The 18,637-nt window shown below is 48.4% G+C and overlaps 1 long non-coding RNA gene across 1 annotated transcript in view; it reads right to left on the bottom strand.

Annotated features, from left to right (window-relative positions):
- Nucleotides 1-18,612, bottom strand: part of LOC132349407 (uncharacterized) — a 32,675-nt gene extending 14,063 nt beyond the window's left edge. The window contains exons 1-2 of the long non-coding RNA XR_009497665.1: nucleotides 18,488-18,612; nucleotides 7,288-7,401 (exon numbers count right to left, since the gene is read on the bottom strand). This is a non-coding gene — a long non-coding RNA (uncharacterized LOC132349407). The remainder of the gene's footprint in view (nucleotides 1-7,287; nucleotides 7,402-18,487) is intronic.
- Nucleotides 18,613-18,637: the final 25 nt, after the last annotated feature.

Here is an 18,637-nt window from a genome sequence, read left to right on the forward strand (position 1 = left end):
CCTCTGGGGTGGGAGCAGCCAGCCCGTCCTGCAGCGTTCTTTAGGGACACCAGGGACCAGCCAGCTGGCCTCGGCTCCAGACCCACTGCATTTACTGCGATCATGCGAAGTACCTCTTTAGAGAAAGGTGACCGCAGACCTCCGTGCGGCTCTCTCTAGGTCGATGATAACGTGCCACAATTTAATTTCCTCCTTTTTTCTCAGGAGGGAGGGAGAGAGAACCACTAGCCAGATACGCTGGCTGTTAAAGCTGCAACAAGGCCCGTCAAGGGGCATTTAATGACCGGCCCCTGGACGAGGGGGGCAGCCAAGGGATCAGAATGGCTCTGGGGCGTCTGGCCCAGCAACTGGGGAGCTGGTGGTGACATTTACCAAATGAAGGAAGGCAGGCAGGAAAGGGGCGGAAGAATCTGGATCTCCCACCATCACGAAACTCTTGCGAGGCTTGAATAGGATTTGACAAACCTTCCAGATGAGACTGAGCTGGGTTCAAATCTTGGCTCCTGCCTTCGGGCCACATGGCCTGAGGCAAGTCACACTGCATGTGGGTCTCCTGGTCTGTAAAACGGGCTGTAAAACCTGAAGGGTCCGTGTGAGGGGCCAGGTCAGAGCACGCCCAGCATGAGGCATGGCTCACGGTAGGAGGTCCATGCACGGTGGCCTTGACAATGATGGGTGTTAGTTCCCCTCCCTGGTTGCACATCTTTGGGAAATTCCAGCCCAGGAAGTACGTGTAATGGGGGTGAAGGAAGCAGAGGAGCTAGAAAGGGCTAAAATAGGGAACTACGGGTAAGGGGGTTTCCAGGCTGAGCAAGAAGGGAGATTCTGGTAGGTCAGGGGCATGGAGCCCATCACCCCTGCCTGAAACCCACCAGGCCTCCCCAGTGCCATGCTCACAAGTGCCATCCAGGCCTGGTCCACCGCTCAGTCCCCTTCTCCCACCACTTCTTTCCCTCCCAGCCCCCCTGGCCTCTTTGGTCCCACCTCAAGCCTTTGCCTTGACTGTTCTCCCCCCACAAACAATGCGTTTCCATGACTGTCTTCTTTGCATCCTCAGATGAGGCACCACCCTGACCCCCTCTCTCACGTAGCCCCCAGCCCACCCTCCCCGAGTCTCTATCACATCACTCATTAGAGCATTTATCGGTCTCTGAAGTTATATTTCATGACGTATTTATCAATGTGTTTTCGTGTTCCTGGCCTCCCCCTCTAGACTGTCAGGCGCCTGCGGGCAGGGATCTTGTCTCCTTGTTCATGCTCTGTCCCCAGGACTTGGCATGTGCATCCTGAGTGGTGTAATGGACATTCCCAGGGGTGGGGCTGGGCTGAGCCTGGGTGGGGGCTTCCTGGGAGGAGGCCTCTAGGAGCCCTTGATCCCCAAGGAAGGGAATGAGCCTCTGGCTCTCAGCCAGCAAGGCAGGCAAGGCTCCAGCCCAGAGATGGTCACTCAGCAACTCCAGGGCAGGGCGGGGCTCAAAGGAGGTAGAAGACTCTTGTCTCCTGGAATGTGTCGTCCACGGGGGCAGGGTCAGCACTCCTCGTGTCACCAGGCCCGTGGCTCTGGCCAGGGGGCTCTTGGCTGGTTGGTGGCCAGTGGGTGGCCAGGGCCCCGGAGGCTCGTCAGACCCTCCTCCTGAGAACAGGCTGCCTCTAGCTGGCCCGGCCCTGCTTAGGGCAGGACACCAGGCCTCACCCTGAATCCCCCCTCTGCTCTCTCTGCAGACTCCCCATGGCTGGGCCTGTCGGCTGGCTCTGCTAAAAATCCTCCACACCTGTCCACCCCTGCCTCAGTCCAAGTCCTTCACGGGCGGCAGGGGCCTCCCCCCTGCTCTCCCGGCCCCTCTGATCTGTTCTCCATGAGGCAGACACAGCCAGCTCTTTAAAATTTAATTTGGGTCCCACCCATCTTCCCAGGGAGGATGAAACCCTTTCATGTCCTTGCATTGTTTTGCGGGTAAAGCTCAGCCACCCTCCCCGCTACCTGACCTCGAACTCCGTGGCCCGCAGCGTCTCACACATACTCCCCTCTGGGTGTTTCTTGACCACTGGGCCTTTGCACATGTGGCTCCCTCTGCCTGGAAAGATCTTTCTGCCTCTCCCTGCTCAGTTAGTTGTCCTCGCTCAGCTTTCAGATCAGGCCTCAAACATCACGTCTTCCAGGAAACCTCAGGTGCCTGTCAAGGTCGCATCCCTCTACACACTCTCACGGCACCGTATTTGCCTTCAGGGATTGTTCAGGGTGACTGTATAATTATGTTTAATGTCTGCCTCCCCTTAGACTGAAATGTGCTGAGACTGGGAACCTTCTCTTACCTGCCTCTCTCGGCACTGCACCTGGTGCATCAAAGTCTGGATGCAGCGGAGACATGCGCGTTCCTTCGCGCATTTGCTCTCCATAAACATTTGCTGAGAACCCACTGTCTCTGGGCTGCCAAGCCGGCATAGACCTGATCCTGGCCCTCAGGGGGCTCAGCCTGCTGGGGACCACACACTACAGTGAGACCCGGGCTGGGCAGCGGCCACAGAGCAGGACCTCAGGGAGGGCTTCTCAAGACTTGACCAGTGAGTGGAAGTCTGAGAAAAGAGGGGGAAGGGAACCCCAGTCGTGGGAACAGCCTGTGCAAAGGCCCTGAGACAGGAGGAGACAGGAGGCATCAGGGAACCGCAGTGGCTGAGCATGGCTGCAGTGCAGGGAGGGAGGAAGGGGTGGAGGATACAAGGGCAGATGGAGATGCTCAGGACCCAGAGCTACCTTCCTGCCTCCCTCCCCTGTGGTCTCCCCACTAGGACAGGTCAGGACCTGCCAGAATCACGCTCACCAGCTCCAACTCCCTCCCTCTGGGGCCAGAGCAGCAGGGACAGGGTTTGGCAGGGGCCGAGGGCAGTGTGGGAGGATTTTCCTCCATGCATTGGGAACCAGGGAGCCCCAGGAGGCACCAGCTCTGCTCAGAAATGAGTCTCGTTTTCTTGCACAACCCTCGCTCTCACCCAGTTCTCACCAAGCGCTCAGCTGCCTGTGTACCATGTCCATGCTACAGATAGAGAAACCGAGGCTCGGAGACTGGGGTTTTGCAGCTGAGCTGAGTCAGAGCTGGGCTTGAAGCCACAGGCTGTGTGACTCAGAGCCAAGAGCATGTTCCTTGCAGAGCCTGTCCCACGTGGGGCAGTCTGGTTCTAGCACAGGGCCCATCAGGCTCGGGACTGTCACAACAGCAGCAGCCCCCCGTCTGAGGGGACTGCTGGCTCTGTTCTGAGGCAGGTCCTGCGGCTGCACACCCCATCAGCCCGTTCCGCAGTTAGAGGGGTGTTCTGTCAGGCAGGCACACTGCCTGGAATCCCAGTCTTTGCAGAGGCCCTGAGGATGCCCTGACAGAGCTGCTGGTGCAGGACCCCCATAAACAGGAGGGAGCACCTTGCCGGGCGTAGAGGGTTCTGGGGCTCAGAGGGTGGGCTGTGGCCTTTGCCCACCTCTCACCTCACATGGGGAGGCTGGCAGGCAGGTTCCATCTTAATTCCTGGTACCACTTTCCCTTCTGGAAGCTTCCCCTTAACTGGAGTGAGATCCAAGGGGGCAGAGTCCTGCCTGCACCCCTGGACCCCAGGGCCCCAGCCACAAGCTCATCCTCGAGCACAGCCCCAGCGCCGGCCCTGAGCCTGCGGGCTCCAGGCTCAATTTGTGCGAGAGCAGCCTCTCAGCTCTTCCTGGCTTTGTTGTTTTCCCAGTATTTTCTCTCAATTATTTCTCTTCCTCTAAATATTACTGGATAGATTTTGTTATAGATATAATACATTCAATATTTTCAATAAATTACATATCTATTTTCATTATATATTAATATAATAGGTTAATATATTATGTTAAGATATTCCTATATATTATAATGATAATGCATATTAATGTAACGATAATACTACACATTAGAATTTTATCATTCTGTTAACTTCAGCAGGAAGATCTCTCAGACCCTATCATTCGTCAGTAGCGCAATCTGGGACTTGACATTTCTCTGAAGTCAGTAGTTGTTATTATCCACCTGTTTATAAAAGCTGCCCGTGAACTGAAATTCTTTTCTGGAAACAGCACCCACCTTACGGGGGGTGTGGGGAGGGTCAGATGAGGAGACTGGCGCTCAGGACAGTCAGCGCTCAACAAACACCAGCCATTCTGGCTCAGCAGAACTGTGTCTTCATACGTTTCAAATTATCCTTTAAAATCAGTAAATCAAAAAGAATAAGGCACGTCTATGTGTGATGATCAGGAGTGAATTTCAAGATATATTTTCAAGTGAGAAAAGCAAAGAATAGAACACCATATATAGAATATTACCATCTGTGCTTTTTAAATAGGGATATATCTTTATCCATCCATACGTTCATCCATTCATCCATCCATCCATCCATCCATCCATCCATCCATCCATCTCCTGTGTTCAAACAGGATAGCTCTGGAAGGACGCACAGAGAAGACGGAGCATGCACACCTGGACCCCCACCTCCTTCCATTTTCCTCTGGTTTTCTCCCAAACGTGTATGGTGTATGACGCATGTTACTTCTGTATTTATTGTCCATCCCCTCCAGTAGAATGGAAGCCCCATGAGGGCAGGGATATCCGCCTGTTGTGTTTGCTGTTGTGACTCCCACACCCAGAACTTTGCTGTCCAACGGGTCAATCACCAGCCACATGTGTTGCTTGAGCCCTTGACACTGGGCTGGTTGGAACTGAGATGTGATATGTGAATCAAATCCACATTGGGTTTTGAAGACTCAGTGTGTGTCATGGACTGAATTGTGTCCCCCCTTCCAAATGTATATGTTGAAGACCTAACCCCCATTTCCTCAGAATACGACTGTGTTTGGAGACAGGGCATTTAAAGAGGTAATTAAGGTAAAATGAGGCTATTAGGGTGGGCCCTAATCCAACCAGACTGGTGTCTTTACAAGAAGAGGAGATTAGGACACTGAGAGAAACCAGGGACCGAGCACACACACAGAGAAAAGACCATGTGAGGACACAGCAAGAAGGCAGCTGTCTTTAAGCCAAGGAGAGAGGCCTCCCTCAGAAGAAACCAACCCTGCCAGCACCTTGATCTTGGACTACCAGCCTCCAGAACTGTGAGAAAACAAATTTCTGTTATTTAAGCCACCCCACCTGTGGTATTTTGTTATTGCAGCCTGAGCTAACTAATACACCACGAAAAGATCATTAAAATTACATTAATAATTTTTGTATTGATTCCATATACTAGGTTTGGATATACTGGGTTAAAGAAGTATATTATTATTTCAATAAAATTAATTTCACCTGCTTCTTTTTACTTTTTAAATGTGGCTCTTGGAAAATTTTAAATTTCATGTGCAGCTCTCATTGGTGGCTGACATCATACTTTCTGACACCATAGCCTGGCACAGTGCCTGGCACATAGTAGGTGCTCAATAAATATCTGTTGAATAGATCAATTAAAATAGTTGTCTTTGGGAAGTGACTGGAAGACGGGAGGAAGGGTGACTGGCTTTGTACCGTATTCCCTTTGAGTTTACCATGAGCAAGTATCTTCTTAAAAAAAGAGAGAGAACGAGAGATCTAAAATAAAATACAGTCAAACACTCCCTTTCTGATAACTTAATATATTAAGACAAAATAAGAGTCGCCCCCATACACTTAAAAGATGCCTCTTGGACTTCCCTGGTGGCCCAGTGGTTAAGAATCCGCCTGCCAACGCAGGGGACACGGGTTCGATCCCTGGTCCGGGAAGATCTCACATGTCGCGGAGTAACTAAGCCCGTGTGTCACAACTACTGAGCCTGTGCTCTAGAGCCCGCGAGCCACAACTACTGAGCCTGTGCACCACAACTACTGAAGCCCGTGCGCCTAGAGCCCGTGCTCCACAAGAGAAGCCACCGCAATGAGAAGCCCGTGCACTGCAACGAAGAGTAGCCCCCGCTCACCGCAACTAGAGAAAGCCTGAGTGCAGCAACAAAGACCCAGCGCAGCCAAAAATAAATAAATAAATAAATAATAAAAAAAATTAAAAGATGCCTCTCGCAGGTATGCACATAATAGTCAGCCACCAGGTGCCCTCAGATGGAGCGTGTCAGCCACGAGCTGCCGGAAAGCTGAGTCTCAGATGATGGGGGAGATTCCTCTCCACACCCCAGGCTCAGGCAGGGAAGCAGGTCCCAGAGTCTCCTGCACAAGCCCCCTCCCCAGGATGAACAAAACACAGGGCTGGGACCAGGGACAGCCCCCCAGTGTCAACAACCTAAGGTGCCCCCCCAGGTCCCTCCAATCCTCCTGCCTGGGGTTTGCTTTGTCCATCTATATAATGGGCACATTGGGCTCACTCCATTTTTCAAACTTTTTGTTTTGGCCACACCGCAGGACATGCAAGATCTTAGTTCCCCAAACAGGGATCCAACGCACACCCCCTGCAGTGGAAGCACAGCGTCCTAAGCACTGGACAGCCAGGGAATTCCCATTTTTCAAACTTTTTACCATGGAAAATTTCAAACATATACAAAAACACAGAGAGCAGTAAAGGGAGCCTCCAAGCACTGTCCCCTCCCCTCCCCAACCATCAACTCATCATTTTCTTTCACATTTACCCCCTCCCCACCCTGACTATTTTAAAGCAATTCCCCAACAGAGTATCACTTCATCTGTAACTAGTTCAATATGTTTCTCCAAAAGACAAAGCCTCTTTTTCAAAACATAACCACAGAGCCACTGTCACACCAAATAAAAGTGAACAATAACAGCTTAATATCATCCAGGATCCCCTTGGTGGTCACATCCCGTAAATATCAACTTAAAACAAAACAGTTAATATGTTCAATCAGGATCCAAACAAGGTCTGCACATTGAAATCAGTTTATGTTTCTTAAACCCCTTTTATTGTAGACTTTATTTTGTTGTTGTTGTTGTCTTCCTATTTTATTTTTTTATTTTAAAATTTTTATTGGGGTAGAGTTGATTTACAATGTCATGTTAGTTGCAGGTGTACAGCAAAATGAATCTGTTATCCATATACATTAAAGTAGACTTTAGATTACTCCAGTATATCCTTCTATTCCCTCCCACCGCCCATCTCTCTCCCTCCTGCCAATATCCACCATATTAGTTATCTATTCGCTGCATAATGAATTTCCACAGAACGTAGCACTTAAAACAACAAACATTTATTATCCCATAGTTTTTGTTGGGCAGGAATCTGGGCGTGACTTCCTCCAGTGAGAACCCTTAAGAGTTTCCCACTGTAATCTAAGTGTCGGTAGGGCTATGGTCTCACCTGCAGGCATGACTGGGCAAGGATCCAGCTTCCAAGCTCCCTCAGTACACGTTGGCAGCATTCAGTTCCTTTCCACGTGGGCCCCTCCAACGTGGCAGCTCACAACATGGCAACCTGTGTCATCAAAGTGAGCAAAGGAGAGGGAGCAGTGGGTCTCACATTTGTGTGTGCACCAGACCCTCCTGGAGGAACTGTTAAAACACAACTCACTAGGCTCCACCCCCAGAGCTCCTGATCCAGCAGGCTTGGGTGGGGCCCAAGGATGTGCATTTTAAAAAAATTAACATTTATTTGTTTATTTTATTTTGGCTGCGCCAGGTCTTAGTTGTGACACGCAGGATCTTCGTTGGGGCAAGCACAATTTTTTAGTTGCGGTATGCGGGCTTCTTAGTTGCAGCATGCAGACTCTTAGTTGCAACATTCAAACTCTTCAGTTGCGGCATGTGCATGGGCTCTAGTTCCCCGACCAGGGATCAAACCCGGGCCCCCTGCACTGGGAGTACAGAGTCTTACCCACTGGACCATCAGGAAAGTCCCAGGATGTGCATTTCTAACAAGCTCCCAGGTGATGCTGGGGACCACACGTTGAGAGCTACAGAATTATAGGTACCCCCCTCTCTAATTTTTTATTTCTTCATTGCATTTTATTTGTTGAGGGGCCACTCTTAAGAAGTCCAAGGTGAAGACAATGGTTTCAATCCTGGATGCAAATGAGAATTACTTGGTGAAAAACTAAAAATACAGTTGCCATATGATCCAGCAATCCCACTCCTGTGCATATATCCAGACAAAACTATAATTTAAAAAGATAAATGTACCCCTACGTTCACAGCAGCACTATTCACAATAGCCTTTTGGCTATTGTGAAACAACCTAAATATCCATTGACAGATGAATGGATAAAGAAGATGTGGTATATATATACACACATACACACCTACATATAATGGAATACTACTCAGCCATAAAAAAGAAATAATGCCATTTACAGCAACATGGATGGACCTAGAGATTATCACACTAAGCAAAGGAAGTCAGAAAGAGAAAGACAAATACCATATGATATCACTTAAATGTGGAATCTAAAATGCAACACAAATGAACCTATCTACAAAACAGAAACAGACTCACAGACATAGAGAACAGACTTGTGATTGCCAAGGCAGAAGGGGGTGGGGGAGGGAAGGATTGGGAGCTGGGGATTAGCAGGTGCAAACTATTATATATAGGATGGATAAACAACAAGGTCCTACTGTATAGCACAGGGAACTATATTCAATATCCTGTGATAAACCATAATGGAAAAGAATATGAAAAAGAATATATACATAATTGAATCACTTTGCTATAGAGCAGAAATTAACACAACATTGTAAATCAAGTATACTTCAATAAAACTGAAAAAAAATTACTTGGTGAACTTTAAAGGGTCACACCATCTCCACATCCCCAGCAGGGCCTGGGAGACAATCACTGAAAAAGCAAATGTCACAATAGCAACTCTGATGCTCAAGCCCAGCTATGGGCCACTCATGCATCTAGTTGTAGATTATTTCTAAATCTTTTAGCAAAGTGGAGCCAGTTATTCCCATTTTACAGATTAGGAAATTGAGGCCCCAAGAAGGTAACAGGAAAGTGGCAGAGCTGGGCTCAAACACAGCCCCAAGTGCTTTGTCTGTCAGTGGGTCGCAGGCCTGTAACTCATGCTGGAGTCTCCGTCCCCTCTCAGTGGAAAGTCCTCTGCCCTCAGATCTAGAGAAGAAAGTTGCTTGCGGTCAGGCTCAGCTGTGGATAAAAGCGCCTAAGAGCTGGGCCTTGGGAATAATTCCTGCCTGACCCCAAAGTAACCCCAGGCCCGGGATGGCAGCTGTGAATAATGGATGACGCCGGGGAGAACACTGTGGCCTGTGATTCATCTCCACTGTGATGGCCAACTACCTCTGGGGAGGGGGAAGATGGATGGACTTCCCCACCAGGAGGCCCCGCCTCTCCCCTCCATCCCCAGCCTCTCCCCAGCCTCAGAGTCAAATGCAGGGGCCACCGGGGAATCAGGGGTCAACCCCACTGCCTATCACTTCCTCATTTCAACCTCTAGACCCTTCCTCCTGGAGAAGCAGGGCCCAGAGACTAGATTCTGGAGGGTGAGGGAGGGAGGGAGGGAATGGCTTTGATGTGTGGTGGTGATGGATGAGGGCTCTGTAGCCAGACTGCCAGGGTTCAAGTCCTCTGACATATGCTAGCATTGTGCTCTTGGGGGACTCACTCATCCTATTTGAGACTCAGTTTCCTTGTCTGTAAAGTGTGGAAAATACCATCGACTTCATGGAGTTGTCGGGGGTTAAGTGAGTAAATAACACATGTAAAGTGCTTGGCATCACCTGGCACATGGTAAGTACTCAATAAATGCTAGTTAGTGTTCTTATGCTGTGTACCCGGCAATGTGGGAAGCTTCCTGCGTAATTTGTCTTATGCAATCCTTATGGCAACCAAGGGCAGTATCTGCTATAATTCTCATTTTACAGATGAGAAACCGAGGATCACGGAGATGAAGTATAAGATCGCAAAGGCAGTCCGCGGGAGGAGCAGAATTTGAACTCAACATCCAGTGAACAATTTCCAGTACACTCAAGGGTCCCAGTCGAACATCCTGCCCCACTGTCTCCAAAATACACTTGTCACTTTACAAAAGCTCCTAAGATTATACGACCCATCCCTCCTTACACAAAAATCAACTCCAGATTAAGGGCTTAAGTGCCAAAAACAAACAAACAAATAAAAACCACTTGAAAATTTTTAGTAGGAATTAGAGGTAAGTATCCTTTGGAACTTAATGATGGAAAGGTGATAGATTACGGACTTAAATGTCAAAACCAAAGCTTCAGAACCTTAGTAGGAAATATAGGTGAATATATTTTAGACCTGTGTTGACAAAGGTGTTCAGCATCATTAGTGATCAAGAAATGCAAATCAAGATCTCAGCTGGAGGGCTTCCCTGGTGGCGCAGTGGTTGAGAATCTGCCTGCCAATGCAGGGGACACGGGTTCAAGCCCTGGTATGGGAGGATCCCACATGCCGCGGAGCAACTGGGCCCGTGAGCCACGACTACTGAGCCTGCGCGTCTGGAGCCTGTGCTCCGCAACGGGAGAGGCCGCAACAGTGAGAGGACCGCGCACCGCGATGAAGAGTGGCCCCCGCTCGCCGCAACTAGAGACAGCCCTCGCACAGAAACGAAGACCCAACACAGCCAAAAATAAATAAATAAATAAATTAATTAATTAATTAATTAATTTTAAAAAAAAGATCTCAGCTGGCAACAATTTCACACTCAACTGGAAAACATTTTTAAATCTAATAATACCAAGTGTCGGAGAGGATGTGGATCGTACATGCTGCTGGCGGGAGTGTAATTAGTGCAACTGCCACATGAAGTACCTTGTTATCATCTCAGAAAGTGAAACATTCACGTATTCTGAGTCCCAGTGATTCCATTTCTGGGTAAACATCCCAGAGAAACTCTTGCATGCGTGCTAAGAGCCACTTATGAGAATGCCCAAACAGCACTGTAAATTAGCAGACACCTGGACACTACCCAAAAGGCCACCCACAGGACAGCAGATGGGTCAGCCATGGTATACAGACCTAGTGGATATATAACACAACAGTTAAAACAAGTGAACCTCAACATGGGCCAATCTTAACTATACATAGACTAATAAAGAAATTAAGCCCCATAAGAGTCAGACAGCTTGATACTCTTTCTTAGGTTATCTGGATTCCCTTTGTTATGGGTTGAATTGTATCCCTGAAGAGAAACACTGACGTCCCAATCCCTGGTACCTGGAAATGTGACCTTACTTGGAAATAGGGTCCTTGCAGACGTGATTAGTTAAGTTTAGATGAGGTCCTATGGGTTACAATGGGCCCTAAATCCAATGACTGGTGTCCTTATAAGAAGAAGAGGAGGTCCAAGCTGTAACAATCAGGCAAACAAAAGAAACAAAAGGCATCCATATTGGAAAGGAAGAAGTAAAATTATCTGTTCGCAGATGATATGATCTTATGTATAGAAAACCCTAAAGACTCCATCCAAAAGCTATTAGAACTAATAAATGAATTCAGTAAAGTTGCAGGATACAAAATCAACATACAAAAATCATTTGTGTTTCTATATACTAACAATGAACTATCTGAAAGAGAAATTAAGAAAGCAATCCCATTTACAATAGCATCAAAAAACGATAAAATACTTAGGAATAAATTTAACCAAGGAGGTGAAAGACCTGTACACTAAAAACTATAAGACAAAACAAACAAACAAACAAAACCCTGATGAAAGAAACTGAAGAAGACACAAATAAATGGAAAGCTCTCTCGTGTTCTTGGATTGGAAGAATTAATATTGTGAAAATGTGCAAACTATCTAAAGTGATCTATAGATTCAATGCAATCCCTATCAAAATTCCCACAGCATTTTTCACAGAAATTTTAAAAACTACCGTAAAATTTGTATGGAACCACAAAAGATGCCAAATAGTCAAAGCAATCTTAAGAAAGAAGAACAAAGATGAAGGCATCACACTTCCTGATTTCAAGCTATGTTACAAAGCTATAATAAAACATACTGGCATAAAATTAGGTGCAGAGACCAGTAAAAATGAATAGAGAGCCTAGACATAAATCCACGCATACAGTCAACTGATTTTTGACAAGGTGACAAGAACACACAATGTTTGAGAAAGGACAGTCTCTTCAATAAATGGTGCTGGGAAAACTGGATATCCACATGCCAAACAATGAAACTGGACCCCAGTCTTCCACCACTCACAAAAATTAACTCAAAATGGATCAAAGACTTAAATGTAAGACCTGAAACCATAAAACTCCTAGAAGAAAATATACAGAAAAAGCTCTTTGACATTGCTCTTGGCAATGATTTCTTGGATAAGACCCAAAAGCACAGGCAATAAAAACTAAAATAAACAAGTGGGACTACATCAAACTAAAGAGCTTCTGCACAGCAAAGGAAACAATCAACAAAATGAAAGGCAACCTACAGAATGGGAGAAAATATTTGCAAACCATATATCTGACAAGGGGTTGATATCCAAAATATACAAAGAACTCACACAACTCAATAGCAAAAAAAAAAAAAAAAAAAAGTAAATAATACAATTTTTTAAATGGGCAAAGGACCCGAATAGACATTTTTCCAAAGAAGACATTCAAATGGCCAATAGGTACATGGAAAGGTGCTCAACATCACTAATCATCGGGGAAAAGCAAATCAAAATCTCAATGAGATATCACCTCACACCTGTTAGGATGGATATCATCAAAAAGACAAGAGATAACAAATGTTGGGGAGGACGCAGAGAAAAGGGAACCCTCGTGCACTGTGGGCGTAAATTGGTGCAGCCACCATGGAGAACAGTATGGAGGCTCCTCAAAAAATTAAAAATAGAACTATCATATGATCCAGCAATCTCACTCCTGGGTATATATCCAAAGGAAATGAAACCAGTATCTTGAAGAGATATTTGAACTCCCATGTTTACTGCAGTATTATTCATGATAGCCAAGATATGGAAAACAACGTAAATGTCCTTCAATGGATGAATGAATAAAGAAAATGTGGCATATATATACATACACATATATATATGTATATATACATATACATACACATATATATGTATACATATATATACATACATACACACTGTAATATTATTCCACCAGATGTTAAGTGAAATAAGCCAGACAGAGAAAGACAAATACTGTTTGGTTATCACTTATATGTGGAGAAGAAAGAGAGAAAGAAAGAAAGAAAGCTGATTTCATAGAAACAGAAAATAGAATGGTGGTTGCCAGGGGCTGGGGGAAGGGGGAAATGAGGAGATGTAGGTCAAAGGGTACAAGAATAAGTTACAAGAATAAGTTCTGAGGATCTAAGGTACAGCGTGGTGACTATAGTTAATAATTCACTATTGTATACTTGAAAGTTGCTGAGAGTAGATCTTAAACATTCCCACCACGTGCACACAGGTGCGTGTGTGCACACACACACACACACACACACACAGGGAGTTAACTATGTGAAGTGACGAATATGTTAATTATCTTCATCTGGGTAGTCATTCCGCAACGTGTATTATATCAAAGTATCACACTGTACACTTTAAATCATATTCGGCAATTATTCCTCAATAATGTTGGGGGATAAAAGGAGAGGTGATGACACACAGAGGAGAAGGCATGTGAAGACAGAGGCAGGGGCTGGAGTGATGCACCTACAAGCCAAGGATTGCCAAGGATTGCTGGCAACCACCAGAAGCCAGGAGAGAAGCATGGAGCAGATCCTTCCCTAAAGCCTTCAGAGGGAACATGGCTCTGCCAGCATCTTGATTTTGAACTTTTAGCCTCCGGAACTGTGAGAGAATAAATTTCTATTGTTTTAAGCCATCCAGTTTGTGGGAATTGCTTCCAGCAGCCCTGGGGAAGCTAATATAGCCTTTTAATAAAGTTAGTAAGAAGAAACTAACATAAAAAAATATACTTTGAGGGACTTCCCTGGTGGTGCAGTGGTTAAGAATCTGCCTGCCAATGCAGGGGACACAGGTTCGAGCCCTGGTCCGGGAAGATCCCACATGCCTCAGAGCAACTAAGCCCATGCGCCACAACTAGTGAGTCCTTGCGCCACAACTACTGGAGGCTGCACGCCTAGAGCCCGGGCTCCGCAACAAGAGAAGCCACCGCAATAAGCCCGTACACCGCAACAAAGAGTAGCCCCTGTTTGCCACAGCTAGAGAAAGCCTTTGCGCAGAAACAAAGACCCAACGCAGCCAAAAATAAATAAATAGATTTTTTAAAAAACTATATATATATATACACACACACTTTGAGGATAAAACCATACAAGAAGGAAAGCATGGAGTAATGAAGACAGGACCCAAGGTGATGGGGACCACGGGGTTGGGGATGGGATGGGGAAACCTCAAGACTGGACTTGGGCCACTGTTAGGGTTCTGGCTTTCGATTAATGGGTTACTTGGTGTGTATCATGTGATTAAAATAACTGTGGAAATTTTTAAGAAAAGCAGGTCATGTAAGACCAAAGAGAATACGCCATGATCTGGATTATGATCAGTCCATCATTCTCTGCACCTGAAGTTTCATTAAAAAATTACTTAAAATCAAAATAAAAGGGATCCCTGCACAGCTCGCTGTCTGTCTGCTTCCACGTCTGTGAGTTTCTCTGGTGCCAGGACGAGGCTGCATGCTCCCAGCTCGGGGCACACCTTCTCAGAGAGCCCCTGCCACCACACCTCTCACCTTACTGTCTTTCCCTTTTTCCCTAGCGCATACACTGTCTGATAACCCCTATAGTGTACTCATTTCTGTGTTTATCATCTGTCTTCCCCCAGGAGACTGTGAACCCCGTGAGGGCTGAGTTTCCTGTCTGATTCACGCCTGTCTCCCCGGGAACTAGCACAGTGCTTGGCACAGAGGAGGTGCTCCATAAAGATTGGCTGAATGAATGAAAAAGTGAGTGAATAAATGAATGATTCAGTGAATGGGTGATGAAGGGGCGCCAGTGCCCAGGTGTACGTGTGTGTTTCGGGGGGTGGGTACCGCCCGTGGGAACGCAGGGCAGGCTCAGGGCAGGGAGCGGCTCAGGACAGTCCTGCCCTCCCCCCTCCCCAAGTCTGCCCCTCATCACGCTGATAACACAGACTCCAAGAATGAAGACCGGAGCCAACCCAGGCCGCCCTCAACCCATGACAACCCAGCTGGACTCTTCCGGTCAACACAGGAGCCCATGGGATGTCTCCGTCCCGGCCGGGGGCTCTGTCTGGCCCTGCAGTAAGAGGATTGGGCTGTGAGCGGCTGTGGGGTTGACCTCTGGCAGGTTCCCCACTTCAGCCATCCGTCTTCCACTGTCCTCACTGCTTCCATGTCCCCCTACCGTCTCCAGTTACTTCTGTTACATTTTGCTTTAAATTAACTCACTTATTTTTTTCCCCTGAATAGACTGAATTAAAAAGGAAGAGAGGGGGAACTCCCTGGCAGTCCAGTGGTTAGGACTTGGTGCTTTCACTGCCGTGGTTCTGGGTTCAATCCCTGGTAGGGGAACTAAGATCCCGCAAGCCACATGGAGCGGCCAAAAAAAAAAATGTTTTTTAATAAATAAATAAAAACAAATGGATATGTCACTATCAAAAATGGAAAAGCAATATCTGTGCCAAAAATAGAAAGTAACATAAACTGCAGAAAAACAACACGTTGTTAAATTCTAGATCAAGAGTGTGGATTGCCCAAGACTGTCAGCCTGAGGTCTGCTCCCTCCTGGTTATAAGGGAGCCGAGCCAGCGCTAGAGAGATGTTAAAGCCACCCACCAGCAAGGGAGGATTTCTCTCCTTGACCAGGATTGCTGTGTGATTCAGAGCAAGATGGCGCCCTCTCTGTGTCCCGCCTAACCTCGCCCTGCAGAACTCACCAGCGGCTCACTTCTCTCCTTTTGGGGAACTTCCCACTGGCCAAGCAGTTTTCATTTCATTTTTAGGCCTGGAACCCTAAGAGCTGTGGGCTTGGCAAGGAGGCCCCACTGGAGTTTCCCCAGAGGCTGGCTGAGGCCTCTCTACTCCCCAGCAAACCCCACCCTTGTCCCAGTCCCTCCGTGCCCCAAGGGAAGCAGGCACAGGGCCAGCCTGGCACAGGGCAGGCCCGGCTGGGCCCCAGCAAGCCCCAGGGAGCCAGGGTGATCTCAGCCCTCGCCCTTAATTATCTTCCTGGCTAATGAGCATCTGAAAACCTCCATGTCATCTATAGGACCCTTGGGATGCTGGGGGCAGGGAGGTTCTACAGGCCAGATGTCACCAATGGAGGGAGGTGGTAGGGGCCCCGAGAGAGGAAATGGGCTTGGGGAGGGGAGCTATACTTCCTGCCTCTTTGTAGGGGAGAAAGCTAGGGCTGGGGCAGGCAGTTATGGTGGCGGTTAAGTGCAGGACTCGGCAGCCTACTGTGCGGGCTCAGATCCAGGCTTGTTGCATACCACCTGTGACCTTTAGCAAACGCATTAGCCCCTTGCTGCTCAAAGTGTGGTCCCCAAACCATCAGTACCACCTGGGAGCTTGTGAGAAATGCAGAAGCTCGGGCCCCGACCTACTAAGTATCTACATTTTAACAAGACCCCCCAGGTGATTTCTGTGCACATGTGCCACTCTGTGCCTCAGTTTCCCCATCTGTAAAATGGGGATTAAAATGAATTTATGCATACGTAGTGTTCAGAACACGGTTTGCTGCTATTATTATTCATTCATTGTTATTACTATTGAAGCAACTCACTCTGGGCAAGAGGGATGGCTGGACCCAGGTGGGCTATTCCCAGTCCCCCACCTCTCAGGGCCCCAGAGGTGGGTTGTCACTGTGAAGACCAGGAGCCTGAGGCTCACAGAAATGCAGTGATTTGCCCAAGATCCAAATGGGGGAGCCCAGGTTCAACCCCATTACTGTTCAACCCTATTACTAATGTTAAGAGTGAGTGAAATTGTTTCCTCTGCACAAGCACTTGTGGTACTCACAACCGCCCTGTGAGGTCAACTTACTGTCACCCCCATTTTTCAGATGATGAAACTGAGGGACAGAGAGATTAGGGTGCTTTTCTAAAGCTACCCAGCAGGAAAGGCTGCACTACAGCCGGGCAGTCTGACGCTCATCTTCTATGCTATGCTGCATTCCCCCTCTGGTTTTTTCCTCCCAGAACCTGTTCCCCCAAAGTGTCCCTGCTTCCCCTGTCATTTCTTTGACAACCCTGGCTCTGGGGCTCTGAGGCTGCTCCTCTCAAGTGCTCACCACTAATGAGGTCTTTGGCTACTTGAGGCTGGGACCGCAGAGGCCGCTGAAACTGGGTCTGTGGGAAGAACCTGCTTCCTTTCACCCCGGGCTCCCTGGTGTGGCTAATGGGGCAGGAGCCCTTGAGGGCCGCGCCACGCAGACTCAGGAGCAGGAATCGTTCTGGGCTGTCTGGCTCTGGCCTCTGGGGAGCTGGCCTGGAGCTGGAAGCCCCTCTGACTCTCTGTCCCCTCTTACTTTCCCCTCTTACAGCTCACATCCTGGGCCTGGCCTCTTGGCTAGGGCGCAGCAGGGCCAGACCTGGAGGTCTGCAGTCTGCCCATTCATTCATTCACTCCACAGGCACGCATCATACACTCTTGCAAATGTACAATTTCGCAATGCACAGACGGGAAAATAACAAAGGGACCGCGCTAGGTGGAGATCAGGGAGGGCCCTCCGAAAGATGGGAGTGGAAGAATGTTTCAGCGGAAGGAAACAGCACAGGCAAAGGCCCAGAGGTGGGAAACAGCTTGGCGCATTTGAAGCAGGAAGGAGAGACCAGCGACAGCGTGGCGACTATGGCCTTGAGAGCTGGGCCCTCCATCTTCTCCCAGAGGCCTCTGCTTGAGGCTGGCAAAGACATTTCCAGACAAGACTCCCAGCTTCCAGGATGAGGGGCTCCACCTCCCCGCTCCTGCCTTCCAAGCCAGAGGTGGCGATAAAGGGAACTTGGGCCACAGAGGCCTTGAAGTACCCACCCTTGCCCCTCTTATGGGCCCCGGCTGGCCACGAGGGGGAGTGTCCTCCTGCTGGACCGCCTTCTTGGGTGAACAAGTGGACTAACCGGCAGTAACTCCCAGGCAGACAGGCGTGGCCTCCAATCCTGCCCTCATTATATGCTGGCTGTGGTACTTCAGCCCTCTGGAGCGTCAACTGGAAAATGAGTAGCTCTCCCTTTCCCCGTTGTCTCCATGAAATGTGTTGAGAGCTGAGTACAGGGTATAGCTCTTGGTGAGGGCCTAATCGCGGAGTTATTAAATTAAATAACCATGATTATAAGAGGCCAAGAGGCTGCAAATTCCCCACAGCTTCAGCCCGCAGCAAAATGAGAGCTCTGTGAGGGCAGGGTCCTTACCTGTCTTGTTCGTGGCTGTACCCGCGACCACTGGTGTACCCGGCACATGGTCGGTGTTCCATAAAGGTTGAATGAATGGACAGATGGGTGATGAATTAATGAACTATAAACGCGTGAACAACCAGCTCCCTCCCCAAGGAAGGACATTTAACTTAGGGGTCCTGCCGATCTTTTGCTCCTGCCCGGGATGCTGCCGCCCCCTGCTTCCGGGCAGCGTGCCACACTCTTACCTGCAGTGCGCCTCAGTTTTCCCCTCCGTAAGCTGGCGGGAGTAAGGGGAGCCTCTCGGGGGTTGGAGGCTGGGCTCCCGGCCCGGGCCTCGCACCCACCCGCGCCCAATCGGCGCGCTAGGAGGCCGAACCCGCGCCCCGCCCCCAGTT

Source organism: Balaenoptera ricei, chromosome 15 (assembly GCF_028023285.1).
Source record: "Balaenoptera ricei isolate mBalRic1 chromosome 15, mBalRic1.hap2, whole genome shotgun sequence".
In the NCBI taxonomy this organism is placed as follows: domain Eukaryota; kingdom Metazoa; phylum Chordata; class Mammalia; order Artiodactyla; family Balaenopteridae; genus Balaenoptera; species Balaenoptera ricei.